This window comes from Rhinolophus ferrumequinum, chromosome 14, assembly GCF_004115265.2.
Source record: "Rhinolophus ferrumequinum isolate MPI-CBG mRhiFer1 chromosome 14, mRhiFer1_v1.p, whole genome shotgun sequence".
NCBI classification, from domain to species: domain Eukaryota; kingdom Metazoa; phylum Chordata; class Mammalia; order Chiroptera; family Rhinolophidae; genus Rhinolophus; species Rhinolophus ferrumequinum.
This window is the reverse complement of record NC_046297.1, coordinates 38358804-38373925: the sequence shown is the minus strand read 5'-3', so window position 1 is coordinate 38373925 and position 15122 is coordinate 38358804. Positions and strand designations below refer to the sequence as shown.

General features: G+C 38.6%; 1 protein-coding gene across 1 annotated transcript in view; it reads right to left on the bottom strand.

Moving 5' to 3' along the window:
• The window catches only part of SDC2 (syndecan 2), a 125881-nt gene that overhangs the window by 95182 nt on the left and 15577 nt on the right, over positions 1–15122 (bottom strand). The gene's annotated exons all lie outside the window — the stretch shown is intronic.

The following is a 15122-nucleotide window of genomic DNA, read 5'->3' as shown; positions in this document are numbered from 1 at the left end:
GACAGAGGAATGATTTTTTCAATATTTCTCGAGCTGGCTGATAACAAGCTTTGCAGCACTGTTTCATTATTCCCAGCCACCCTGCAATCATTAGCCAGGGACAGTGTGGGGGGTTAAGACAAAGAAACCCAGTTCCCAACTCAGGGAGACTTCCTGATGCTGCCCTCCAAACAGCGGCTTTTGGGAAGCCATAACTTCTACATCTGAAACCAGAAGAGTTAGAAAATCTTACTGAAATTAGTTCTGACTGGTTTTCATTAAATCTTTTTAGCCAGTTGTCAGTGTGCTTCAGAGGAAAAAAAAATTGATCACATGCTCAACAGATGTGGGCTGGAATCAAAGCAAAGCTGAATAGACCTGCACAGACAGTGAGCAGCAGCTCCCCCAAAACAAAAGGTCAGCCATTTATAATAACATCTCCAGAGTGATGTATGTGCACATTAGAAAGTTAAATTTCATGAAAAGAATGTCCGATAAAGCCATCAATTTTATTTTTGGTTCATCTGGCTGCAATTTCTGCCTACAATCATTTCTCTCTAGGAAAACAGCAGTGGGGCAGGCACCTGGATTCACTTTGGGATCCCTGGTCCGTGAACTATTGACATTCCACACATAGTTTCCCAATGCAAGTACTGAAATGCTCGCTCCCTACTTCTTAGCTCAGTGTCTGTAGAATATTCCCTGTCCTTTGATGTAAAAGAAAAATACTCCACTTTACAACATGACCCTGCACTGGGCTTCTTTTCTGAAAGAAGCTAAAACACCACCACCATTATGGCCACCTTGAGTGTCTGCTGCAACAACCTCAGAGTGTCACTCTTAAAGTAACAAACATGAGTTTACATCCACTAACTCCTGTTACCCTGTATACTATTTTAAAGGAAGAGACACATCATTAGCAGAATTCCCTACAATGAGCCTTGAAAAAAAGCTCACCTCTTTTTTTCTTTTTTTTTCTTTTTTGATGGATTCTTGTCCCAAATAGTTAAGAATGCCTCCATCCTTCTTAAAGTGCCAGGAAAACTTATTATTAAATATACACTTAAACCAACAATTTATAATGTTGCTGAGGTTTTCAATGAGTCCCCTCCACTTCACACCAGGCATTTTAGGCTATAATAGCCGTCCCACAGTCACCTCCTACGAAATAATTATAATAGTGGGCCAATTAAACTAATCATCTTTCCACATATTTTTATCCGGCTCACAGAGGTAAATCTCCCCAAAATGCTGAGAATGAAAGGCACCTCTCCAATAGCACCAAGGACATCAAGTGTTATTCCTGGAAGAGGTCCAATCCACCAAGGGGAAGCTTAACTCACAACCAAAATTAGTAAGTAACATGTTCAAACATGTGATATTCATGTATATTCACATACAGTCATCTTTCTTCTTCAAGGAAATCTAAAGGATCTCCCGTTATTATTGCTGAACTACTTCTACACTTCAAAAGCCTAAACCTCGTGTTAGTATAGTTTAGCTTGAGCAGCAAAACACCAAGTCTTCTAAACAGAGATTACAGAGACTAACAATGCTATCCAGTGTGGGATTTTAGCTGCTCAGAAATCCACTGTATACATTTTTTGAAGAAGAAAAAATGATTTTTAAATGAAATTTCAAATTCAGAGGTTCATAACTGTATTTTGAGCCATTTACTATGGAGCAACTGAATTAATAACTACTTGGAGAAATTTTTCCTGATGAATTACACAGAATCTTTTGGCTCTGAAAGAGAGGACACATTTCCATTCAAATGCCACATGACAAGCAGCGAAAAGGAAAAGTTCCAACCCCAGGCAAAAAGCAGTAGGTGGGAAATACACTTCACTTGTTTAAAACTAATCCAGAAATAGACACATATATCCCCTTTCTAGAGAAAGCTACCGTAACCTGAGAAATGTTACTTCTGGTGGAGATGATGATTGGAAGCAATACATATACAGGATTTATCTTATACTGTACATCCTGAAACTCTCTAAATATCCAGTTAGACAGCTTAATAACTTCTTCAAATATAGATCATAGATCCTTAAGCTATTTCCCCTACCTTGGTATTCAGACAGTTCTCCAAAAATGTTTATATCATATAAACTAGAATAATTGCTTACCGAAAAAAATCACTGATATCACTTTGGCCTCCTTTGATATCATTACAGCATAATAATAGCATTCAGCGAGTTTCTCAGTGGGGCCACTACCAATGAAGAGAAACAAAGGAGGAAAGGATTAATGACCTTTTGACACCTTTCTCTTTCCAAAGTATCCCAAACTGTGTTTTTGGTGAAGAAAAACAAAAATAATAAATAGCTTTCCCTTCTGCCCTAGCTTTTCTCCAGTCAGAGGGGAAAAAAGGCAAGTAACTACTTGAGAATTTCACTTTCAGGCAACAGGTACTTCAAAAGATCATCAATCAATAAATAGACATTGGCATGTCCTAATTAGGCCATTAACAAAAGATGTTTCCCAAGGCATAGCTCTAAAAGAAGAGTCTCACAATTACCTATTTGGGTAATAGTATAATATCATCCTACTATGTGCTCCAGACCCCACCCCCTTACCCATTTTCAGCTATAGATGTAACCAAAATCTTAGAGAGAGAATAAATGTAACAAAAAACATTCCAGTGTATCTCAATAGAGTATCCTAAACATAGCATTTTCTTTTAAGTTTTGCAGAAAGGATGGTGGGACACAGAAAAGGATACTTAGCTGGCACTCAACATAACCTTTACAAATGAATGAAGCAATTAGAAACTCCACTATTAAAAAGGATAAAAACAGATTCCATAACCACTTGGCATTTTAGTGAATAAGATCTTCCTCATTTTTCTCTCTCGCTTAGTCAAAACCCTTCAGGACAACAATGTTAAATAGTTCCATTATACCTAACAAGACTCTACCAGCTCAATCCTTTAATTGGGCAAGAAGAGAAACCATCCACATTCTAGTGATATCCTTGGATTTCATGGATTCTTTCCTACAAGAAATTAGCTTCCCAACCTTTGAAAGAAAGAAAACTGGGGATCTTGTTACAATCACAAAACAGAGAAAATTCTCAATTCCAAGCCCAGATGTGAAATAAACAGCAACATATTACTCTCAAAGAACTCTGGATAGCCATTTTCTTTGACAAAGCCTTTTGTAACCTGGACAGCCTTACGCTCAAAGGCCCCACACGTGTTCCTCAGCACAGATAATATGAGCCCACCTACCTTCTCCAGACTAGAGGCCATAAATCCTCAGAGGCTGTGGCCATACTCCAGACACTGCCAGAGCTGAACAAAAGAGTTCGTTACATAAACATCCTTCTTAGCTTCCCTCCCAACACCTCTCCAACATGCCTGTTCTGCCTTTAAGAATCATAGATAAATTTTACTGGACTAATCTATTTACTGGTCGGTTACTTATTAAGATTTACACACTGATAAAAATAAAAGAAACCCTACCGCTTGACAGAAAAATCTGAATATAACTGGACAGTCTATAAAAGGTGGTTAACACATAACTCCAAAATGCTTTTTTAAAGTTTCTTCTCTTTCAGCTCAATTTTCCAAAATACACAACATATTATTTAAACTGATGTAAGAATCACGTCTTCAAGAATGTGGTATTATATAAGACAGCTATAACCTGGGAATAAGGAGACCTGGATTGCAGTTCCGACTAGTTCTCTTTGGACAAGTCACTTAACTTCTCCGAGCCGCTGCTTCCTCATCTATGAAATTATAGGGTCTTAAAAGGCACTTGCGGTTCAAATCAGCAATCAGTTTCCTACCTAGATTGTCCTCTCAAATCAAATCTTCAAAAGCTCCACCTTCTTTTAACCTCCACATTGTTTGGGCTTCTGCCCATGGGTGTCCAGGGGAAGAGTCTTTTGTTTAAAAGACAGCCCTGAAGTTCCCCAGGGGCCCAAGGGTTACTGCAGGTCTCCCAGAGCAGGATGTGCATAATCAAACTCAGACAGCAGCTGCTGAGTTGGAGATAATCCTAAAAGGACTGCTTCAGACCTCCTCTTTCTCTTACAGTGAAATTGCCTGGCATCAGGCCTGTTCCGGCTGTTTGGACCTTATGTTTTCGGCACATTGCAAACAACATCTTCTGTGGATTCAACTCTCAAAATGCCAATGGATTTTTCTGTTTTATTTTTCAAGCTGGCTCTCCAAAAGCAAATACTTAAAACATAAGCATGCACAGTGTCCACATGCTGATGGTACATAAACAGGTTGGGATGGGAAAAGAGGCTCTTTGAGAGGCAGGGATGTAGGACTCATTAATGGAATTCTTACTGCTCCTCTGTTCACTCTGATAAACACTGTTTCAAGAAAAAGTAAAAGTGCGTAATGCAGCAAAAATCACCCATTTGGAAACTGCTAAATTTATAGATCACACACTAATTTCTATTCTGATCTAGTGTTTCCATGAAGTCACAACCTCTCTTTACTTTAGTACCATGGCCCTTTAAAGTGAATACAATTCTACCTTGTTTTCCTGGAAATATAATGTGACTAATAGCTTAACTTCATAAAATGGGTCTGTTTGTAGATTCAAGAGAGCTTTTTTTTTTACAATGTGTACTTTTAAAAGTAAAAAAAAAATTGTCCCTACGAAGGTTTTTTGGCAGGATACTTATATCAACTATACCTGGCAAAAGCTATCTTGTTCCAGGAACTCCTACGAAAAAAATAAAGATCATGTGTTATGAGAATCATTTAGTTCCAGATAACAGCTACTTACTAACACAGCCAAATTAGTGGCCAGCATAAATTATGAAAAGCTATCAATTTGTTCATATACTTAATGTTACACTACTACTTCTAAAAAAAACATAGTTAATTAGAATTTAAGTTTTTTTACATATGACATATAACTAAGATTTTTCTCTCCCCAAATTATCCAGGGCAAAAGAGGTTATTTTTAAAAATAATTTAATTACATGTTCTCATAAGAGATCTATTTTGTTGTCTTTTAAAAGTTTCCCAGAACACAACATCCATCTAAATCATTCTTCAAGAATATACATTCTGTTTTTATACTTATTCTCTAATAAATATTTATCATCTTGAAACATCTTGAAAATTTCCTCTATGATGGATGGACCATTAAGAAACCATGGGAAGTAAACCACCAAAATATTGTCATAATACTTTAGAATTTGAGGATTTTACAAAAAGCAAGGGGAGGGGAGTAACTTATAAAATTATCTTTATGGTTTTAAAATCTACTCTCTAGGGAATTAGAAGTTCTTTTTATCACAAGACAGTAGTGAGTGCCACACTTGTGTTCAGCCTCCATTTGTAAAAGCGTCAAAGCAAACTTACTCTCCTAACAAGGCTCCTCTCTCCATCAGGTCTGGTCCCACTGCAGAGGGCCACACCAGAGGGTGCCAGCTCCCCACACACACTTGATATGGGCTTTGTATTCGTGCTTGTACTTGGTGCTTGTGCTCAAGGGCTCTGCAGTGGGAATGTCTGCATGGATATTGTGGGGACAGAGCCCCAGAAAGCAGTTTCCAGGCTCTCGGCCTCACATAGAAAGGTGCTGGCTCAGGTAGTAAATGGCCATCGACTGTAATCAAATGGCCATCAGCTGTGGCTAGTTGGCCGTCAGCTGTAACCAGTGAGCCATTAGCCATGAATATAACTGCCGTGGCTAGGCTAGCAGAAAAATAGGGGGCTAGCAAGAAGATGGTGGCTGAGTCTGCAAGCGGCACAGTGAGGGTTGAGAATTGTGTTGCTCCTGGTTCCTGGGTCTCCAACCAAGCCGCCAGCGAGAATATAGTGGTATGACTGCCCTACCTATGGCTCTGTGGGTATTCCTTTTTGGCCTCACCATGTCCTGCGTTCTCGTGTGGGGAGTGGGACCAGACCCCGCCTGACACCCCGCACGACAATATTGTTGAGTGTGGGCTGGTGTTGTACTGTCATGCAGGGTGTCATGCGGGGTCTCTGTTCCCGCTCCCCACATAAGAACGCAAGATATGGTGAGGCCAAAAAGGAACACCCCGGAGCCATACATAGGGGAGTCACACCACTATAGTCTTGCTGGCAGCTGGGTTGGAGACACAGGAAGCAGGAGCCACACTGTCTGCAACCTGCTGTCCACCTCTCTGCAATCTACAACCCGCACTCCGCCGTGCTAACTGCAATCCACGCTTGCCAGCCACCGTCTTCTTGCTAGCCCCCATTTTTCTGCTAGCATAGCCACGGCAGTTATATTAGTGGCCAATGGCTCACTGGTTACAGCTGACGGCCAACTAGCCACAGTTGATGGCCATCCAATCACAGTTGACGGCCATTTACTACCTGAGCCAGCACCTCTTCACGTGAGGCCGAGAGCCTGGAAACTGCACTCCTTGGCTCTGTCTCCACATGTATGTGCTTTTAGATAGAAGACATGAAAACTCAAGCCATAGAAATCATAACAAATTAGCAAGACAAGGTGGTCTTGCACACTGCCTGACTGAAAACTAAGATGGATTTCTTCCAAATGTTCCTCTTAAAGACTCTGCCAGATTTCATATCAAAAAAATTTTAGTGGATTAAAATTAACAGCTTAGGAGGTGAACCATATTATTCCTAATTATTATTACACTATATTCATGTACCAGCTGTGAACAATTAAAAGCCTGTATTTCTAAATTCCCACGAACCCAAGAATAAAATTAAAGCATTCTGAAAGAAGCTTCAGCTATTTATCTATACTTAACTGCTCTCAAGTTAAGAAAGTCTGTCTTAACTACTAGATCCATAAGGCAGACGAAGCACACAGCATTACAGCAAAATCTGTCTTTTCCTTTTTCTATGTCATGCGTTTCATTAAAAAAATAAAATAAGAAAGAAACATTACAAAGAGCACACGACTAGGTTTTTTATACCATAAAACTAAATAATTTAAGAGAACTGGTCGCTTCAGTCCTACCATTTACCTGCTTACCAGTTTCTTCTCACCAGAATCAGCAGTAAAATGAGAGAATTAATAGGATATGTCTTTATTCTTTCAATTTTGTGGTGTATATGACATGGATAAAAAACGCCATTTTTAAAGGGTGGCCATGCACACAAATCACAGAATTTCAAGTTGATTGGGAGGAAGCATTAGATTCTAGTCAAGCTCCTTCATTTCACAGCTGAAGAAACTCAAGCCCAAGAATCCGTATGCAAGGTGGAGGGCATTCAGAGCTCACAAAAGTCACTTAACCAAGCTCTGACTGGCAGGGCTAGGCCAAGAACAGAGAGATCTAAAATGCACTCCACTCCAAAACGTTCAGTAATGCAGTCCATTTTACAAGGAAGAAAAAAAAAAGAATAAAAACTAAGCATTCCAACCACTCTGCAACCTACTGTTTGTATCCCTAACAAGTGAATTCAACTGAGGCTGGAGGCATGGCCAACTGAGGCATGGCCAAATCTCCTGACGTAGTTAATGTCTTAAATTCCTACTTTTTAATTTGTCCCATTTTTAACCACTTTAAATTAAAGCCAAAGGAATACAGCAATCAATACCAAGTTTGCTTTAAGACCTCCTTCTATGTGCATATGCAGATATATATGTACATATATATACACATACACAGAAGGTGCCAAAAAATGTATACACACTTTAAGAAAGGAAAACTGTATTAAAATTGTAATACTCAATATATACTGATAACAAAAGGTGAATACAAGTCACATTTGACTTCGGCAATTATAAGAGGTGCTCAAAGTGGTTACCATCAGCGTCCAGACACTTCTGATTATGGCGAACTACTGCTTGAGCAACACTGACCAAAGTGTCCACTTGTATACATTTTTTGGCACCCCATTTATTTGACACCCATATATACACATATATATGTATATATATACACACACACACAACACACATATATTTATATACATAAATATGTATATATAGTACTGCATATAGATCATATAGATAAGTGGAATAAAATTGAGAGTCCAGAAATAATTCCTTACACTTATGGTCAATTGATTTTCAACAAGGTTACCAAGACAATTCAGTGAGGGGAAGAATAGTCTTTAACATAATGTGTTGAGACAACTGTGTACCACATTAAACAAATAACTGTACCCCTACTCCACAACATATGCAAAAATTAATTAAAAATGGATTATAAACCTAAATGTAAGAGCTAAAACCATGAAACTCTTAAAACATATAGGAATAAACCTGTGCAAATAAATCATTTTGAAAATGAATGGTTTCTTATATATGATACGAAAATCAACAACAACAAAAATAGATAAATAGGGGGAAAATTAAAAACTTTTGTGCTTTAAAGAACCCTATCACAAGAATGAAGAGATAAACCACAGAATGGTTTTACAAATTCTGTGAAACCATTTACAAATTCTGAGAAAATATTTACAAATTGTCTATCTGATAGGAAATTGTATCAAGAACATATAGCGAACTCTCAAATTCAATAATAAGACAAATAACCCAATTTTAAAATAGGCAAAAAATTTAAATAAACATTTCTCCAGAAGAAATACAAATGGCTAATAGGACCAGAAAAAAGATGCTCAACATACTCAGTCATTAGGTAAATGCACAACCACAATGAGATACCACTTCACACCAAGTAGAATGACTATAATCAAAAGGACAGACAAAAACAAGTGTTAGCAAGAATGTGGAGAAATTGAAACCCTGTGCATTGCTGATGGGAATGTAAATTATTACAGCCACTTTGGAAAAAGTTTGGTAGTTTCTAAACACGTTAAACACAGAGTTACCGTATGACCCAGCAATTCCACTCCTAGGCACATAGCCAAGAAAAACGAAAACATGTGTCCACACAAAAACTTGTATACAATGTTGTAATAGCCAAAAAGTTAAAACAACCCAAATGTCCATCAACTGATGAGTGGGTAAACAAAATCTGGTATGTCCACACAATGGAATATTACTTGGCAATAAAGGGCAATGCGGGACTAATATATGTAGCAACACAGATGAACCTTGAAAAAGTCAGGTTAAGTGAACGAAGCCGGTCACAAAAGACCACATATTATATGATTCCATTTATACAAAATGTCCAGAGTAGGCAAAACTATAGACACAATAAAGATATAATGTAGATTAGTAACCACTAGGACCTGGTGATGGATGGAATGACAAGTGACTATTAATGGATAGAGGGTTTCTTTTGGGAGTGATGATAATGTTCTAAAATTGGATTGTGGTGACTGTGCACAACAGTGAAAATACTAAAAACCACTAAACTGAACACTTTAAATGGGTGACTTTTTGTGGTATGCGAGTTATATCTCAAGAAAGCTATTAAATATTATGTACATATATATGTACATCAACTGCAAGTAGCATAAAAGAAATAATATTGTTTGACAGTTATCCTATTACATGGGCAAATAAACTCCTTTTTAACGAGTAAATAATTTCCAGATAATGCTAGGTATGTTTTGATCCTGAGCTCAGTGTCAAATTTTGCATTTTGTAGAGGAACTCAGACCCGTAACTAAAAACACCAGAAAGCTTAGCATCGAAGTGGGGTTTACAGAAAGTCATTCCACGCTGTGTAGTCTTTCAGCCTAAAGCAATTATGCTGTTACTTCAGTGTTTAGACATTAAAATGCAATAGGTGGGAATCAAGAATGTGCATTTTTAACAAAACACCCTCCTCCCCACAGGATTTTTCTAAAACAGGCAGGGTGAGGAAAGCACTTTGGGCAAGGAGACCCATCATCCCTGAAAAAACTCTTTCAGGCATTCCTGGGGCTAATGAGCTGTAAACTGGTGGGCATGGCATGATCACAGGTGGGAGGTACTTTTCACCTGCCTCATAGTAATTTTCGCCAGCAATTCCATAAGCATTTGGGAGATTTTCACGTTTGAAAATTTGTGGCTAGATCATGCTGAGTGAAATGTAACCTTTGGAAGAGGAGGTTCATCAACTCCTTGGGACCCCCAGAATACCATACCTGAGCTACTCACACCCTCATGATCTTTTCAGAATGTATTCACTTGCCCAGTTTTTAATAGAACTATTAGATTCTTAGACAACAAAACCATATGAGGTGTCATCAAGCAATACAGTGAATGTTTAAATTAAAAAAAAATTTATTACAGTAAAAGACACTTTGTCATTAATGCCCCTCAAAATACTCCCCTTTGTTTCAAACACAATTTTCCCATCGTTGTTGCCATTTTCTGAAGCAGTTGTAGAAGTCCTCTATCATGAGTGTCTTTAGTTGGGCTGTCGTGGCTGCCTCGATGTCCTGAATCATTTTGACTTTGGGGAAGAGCCAGAAGTTGCAAGGTACCAGATCCGGTGAATAAGGTGGGTGAGGACACACCGTAATGTTTTTATTTGACAGAAATTGCTGTATTTGAGAAGCGATGTGTGACACGGAGCATTGTCATGATGGAGGATGATTTATGGCACACTTTAAAACAAAACTTCTCTCAACCGTAGCTCACACCCGACTGACTGCACCAAACAAGTTGAAACTTGTCACACTGTTGCTAAGGTTCGATGCACCACTTCCCATATTGAGGATCTCTGCCTTTCTGTTGGATGGCTCGGCAGCAGCATTCACTGTATATTTTGCTCACAATGGAAATGCTCCCACATCGCTTCTGGTACTGCAATTTCTGTCAAACAAAAATGTTACAGTGTATCCTCACCCATCTTATTCACTGGATCTGGCACCGTGTGACTTCTGGCTCTTCCCCAAAGTCAAAATGACCATGAAAGGAAAACATTTTGAATCGATTCAAGACATCAAGGTAGCCACAATAGCGCAACTAAAGACACTTTCAAATGAGGAATTCCAGAACTGCTTCAGAAAGTGGCAAGAATGATGGGATAAGTGTATTAGAGGCAAGGGGGAATATTTTGAGGGGGGTTAATGGCAATAGGTCTTTTACTGTAATAATTTTTTTTTAATTTTAACATTCACCATATTTTTTGATCACACCTCATATATTCACTGTGTAATATTCAGAACCTAAAATGCAGGGGGAAAAATCTGCTGAGAATTGTCATCCACAGAACAAGGAGAGCTGGCCTTCACACCCCAGTTACTTCCTGTCTCTAACAGGTGGACAACATTTTCCCCTACTGTGAGAACTTTACCTCCTACTCCAACTTCTATTTCCCATACTCAAAAGCAACATCCATCCTCCTATCTGGGAGGAAGAAACCTGAGCTATAGCAGCTAGATGGAGTAGCACCTCTAGAGGAAAAGGTTAGTCATGAAAAATTACTGCATTCTAAGTGGCAACTGTAACCAATTTACTTGGCTGACAAAGGAAAAGAGGAGAACAGCACACAATGTTAAAATGTGGACAGGAATTTAAAACATTTTATTCCAAGGCAGTAGGTAAAGGGAGGGGAAAAAAGATTGCCTTAAAAAAAAGAATGAGCATAGCCATTAAATAACTACAGCATGTTTGGCTGCAGGGATCAATAGGAAACAGGTTTTACAAATGGGAACCTGAAGCAAAAGAGGTGGAGTGATTTGCCAGAGGTCACAGCTGGTTACTGGCAGAGAAAGGCCAGCCTATAAGAACCCGTCTCTGGCTACCCATCCAGCATTCTCTTGCTTCACCCACATTAAAGAACGAAACATGAAATAAGTGCTATTTGGGCAAAAGCAAAGAGGTAGGGAAATTGTTAGGAGTCTTTCTGCCCTCATCTGTTTCTGTGGTGTTTTTCACAATGGTTGCTTAAGCCTCATAAAGGAAGCTTTGTGCTATGACCCCATGGGTCATGGGTGATGACATGGCCTTCCTGTCCTTGCCCTATCTAAGAAAAGCTACTTGGTGCATGTTAGCCAAGTGGTGTAGAAGTGAAAGCTTGGGAGGAGGCTAAGAGTGCCTCACCTCATGCCCCTGACAGTTTCGTACAGTGGCCCCTTTCTCTTGATATTGGCTTGGAGACCCTCTGCTTCTTCACCTCTAAAGACTATCTTCCTTCTCCCATAAGTCCTTCCCCTTCAAGGCCACTCACTGTGACTTGAGTTTGCCTTATCTCCCAGGTACGCACCTCTCTGGCTCACATCAGACCATCAAGTTGGCTATTCTACATGATTAAGTACCTGTTAGGGTCACTTGAAGTATGAGGCAATGTCAAATTTCAATAGTTACAGCGTCTCCTAAATTTGGCAAATAGAAGTCTTGCCATCAGTTTAACAGAAAGTTGGCTCTAGAATGCCATACTCCTTCAACCAAGGGCAACAAAGGATGTCTAGTTTCAGACCAAGCTATTAGCAAAGGAAATAAAAAAACAGAGGGTGCCAAAAAGATGTATGCATATTTTAAGAAAGGAAAACTGTATTAAAATTGTAATACTCAATATATATTATTAACAAAAGATGAATACAAGTCACGTTTCACTTCTGCAATTACAAGAGATGCTCGACCATCAGCGTTACCATCAGCATCCAGACACTTCTGATTGCGGCGAACTATTGCTTAAAGCAACGTTGACCAAAGTATCCACTTGTACACATTTTTTTTGGCACTCCCGGTATATGATAAGTTGATCAGCATTCCACTTCAAAATAACATAAGAATAACAGAATCTAAGGTTAGAAGGAAGCTGTAAAGATCAGCTAATCTCCCAGCCAGCTGATGCTCTGAATCTCCTCTAAAGATCCCAAATATATGGCCAACCAAATACATGTTTGCTTGCTTCCAGGCACAGCCCTCACTAGTGTCTACTACTAGTGTCAGCCCTCAGAAGTGTCTACTCCATCTCTGACTGCCTTTTAGAAAGCTCTTCTTTTTATTCAATCAAAATCTGTCTCCTTGGAAGCTTCCACCCCTTTCTTTCCTGGTTGTCCAAAAGAATATAAGATGCAGGAAGAAAAGGGGTCAGATGTAAGTCATCACACTGTATCTTCCTGGAGCTTGTTAAATAATGATATTTTTCCAGAAAATGTTTTCATGATTGTTGTTTAAAAATCCAGTAAAATAAAAACTCATCCTCTTGTATATGTAGAATGCTATAAGAAACTAAACTAAAATCCTCTCCTGAATGAATACTAAGCACATCTACGAAAGTTTATGGTATGGAATTTGTTTGAATCTTCCAGGTTTTCTGTCTCTATTTATACCTCAAGGCACAAAACAAAAGCAGTGTGGTAAAGATTCACTAAGAGCAGTTAATGCCCAAGGAGAGAAACAGTAAATACCAGGAGGCATCTCACAAATGCTCTCTTAATATTTATTATACTAATAGTAGTATTTTGGGTAAATGTTATTAACATAATACACAAAGATCTGGGTAAATGAAATTTTAATTCATTTACATCAGATGTGCCTGCAATCCACATTTTTATTGAAAGGACAATAAGCATTTAGTTGAGAGGTTTGGAAACAGCATGTTATTCTGAACTATGTATTATTTTTCTACCATTTAAGCCTAGAACTTCCTTAAAAAGCATTACATAGCATGCTTTTAGAATGCTCTGGTTGCATATGAATAAAAATCAACCATTTACATCATTTCTCCTAAAGTTTGTGGGAAAGATACGCAGTCTTGGAAATCACCTCAATTCCTTTGTGCAATGAGTAAGGTATAAAAAATTATTTGTTAGAAAAAACAAACTCTTGAGTATGAGAGGATGAACACGAGCACAATTCATTGTTTTTGTAACATTCATTGTTTGATGTACTAAAGGCCTCTATTTATGCAATCTTTAGCAGTTAAAGATGCAAACCATTTCACTGAGAACATTTTTAAAAAGCATTTACCAATCAAAGATAAATAAATTTATCTTTTCCTGTATTCATATTTACCAACCATTAAAATAAGACATCGAAGGCACTTTGCTACAGTCTCCTACGTTTATTAAACTCCTCAAATAAATTTGTTCTTAAATGTCTTTTTTCTAATATGGTAATAATCTTCAAATACTCCATACTAAGTTGACTACTGTCCACCACCATTCCTGGCTTCAGCACCGCCCCTTTCCTGTCTAGGTCCAAATATCAATTAACAAGAGTGAGGTTAAGCTCACGCTATACTATACATGCTGTTTATATTTATGTCACCAAATAGATATATACAATTTTCACATGGATAGAGTGTGACGCCTGAGTACATATCCAAGATGGGTCCTCAAGAGTGTGTAACCTGAGGCAAACTGTGTGTGTGCCAAACATCTTACCCTGGCAAAATCACGAGGCAATGATCAGACTTGAAAGGGAAAAGAGAAGTCACTATACAATGTTTCCCCGAAAATAAGACATAGCCTGACAATCAGCTCTAAAGTGTCTTTTGGAGCAAAAATTAATATAAGACCCGGTCTTATCTTACTATAATACAAGACCAGGTCTTATATAATATAATATAATATAATACCGGGTTTTATATTAATTTTTGCTCCAAAAGACGCATTAGAGCTGATTGTCCGGCTAGGTCTTATTTCTGGGGAAACACAGTAGTAATAATAGCCAGAGCACAGGTGAAGGGAGGAAAAAGTGTCTGGTTCCAACAGCATCCATTCGCTTCCTTCCAGTAACAGACCTGCATTTCTCTTTGAGGAACCAGTGCTTTCCTATCTCGATCCATGGGATTCTGGTGATACTTCCTCCACTTGTAGTTCCAGAGATGATCATATGATCCAGGCCAGAGAGAGTCAAGCTGGGCCAATCCAGAGTCACAGAGAAGCTATCCTCCAATTCTCACTAGAAGTGTTGGGGATAAGAAGCTCTTCCTACTACAACTGCTGAGAGATAGATTATTTGTTAATCTGTACTTGTCAGGCCCCATCTTGACACCATAAAGCGAGAGGTCTCTCCTGGTTGTCATTAGGTCTAAAATCTTTCCTTCTTTAGTAATATAACCTTACCAGATTTTTACTGGTCATATGGCTGCCCATGTAGATACTACATTTCCCAACTTGCATTGCACCTTGCGTGGCCATGACTAAGTTCTGACCAATGGGATGTAAGTGGAAGTGATATGTGTATACTTCCAAGCTGTGTATTCCTCTTGACTCTAAAGGTGGAGCACCCACTTTAGAACCACTGGTAAGAGCTACATGTGAGCATGACACAGCCATCTCACCAGCCCTGTCTGTTATATCACAGGGCAATAAAACATTCATCTATTTCGAACCACTATATTATAGGAGATTTCTTTTT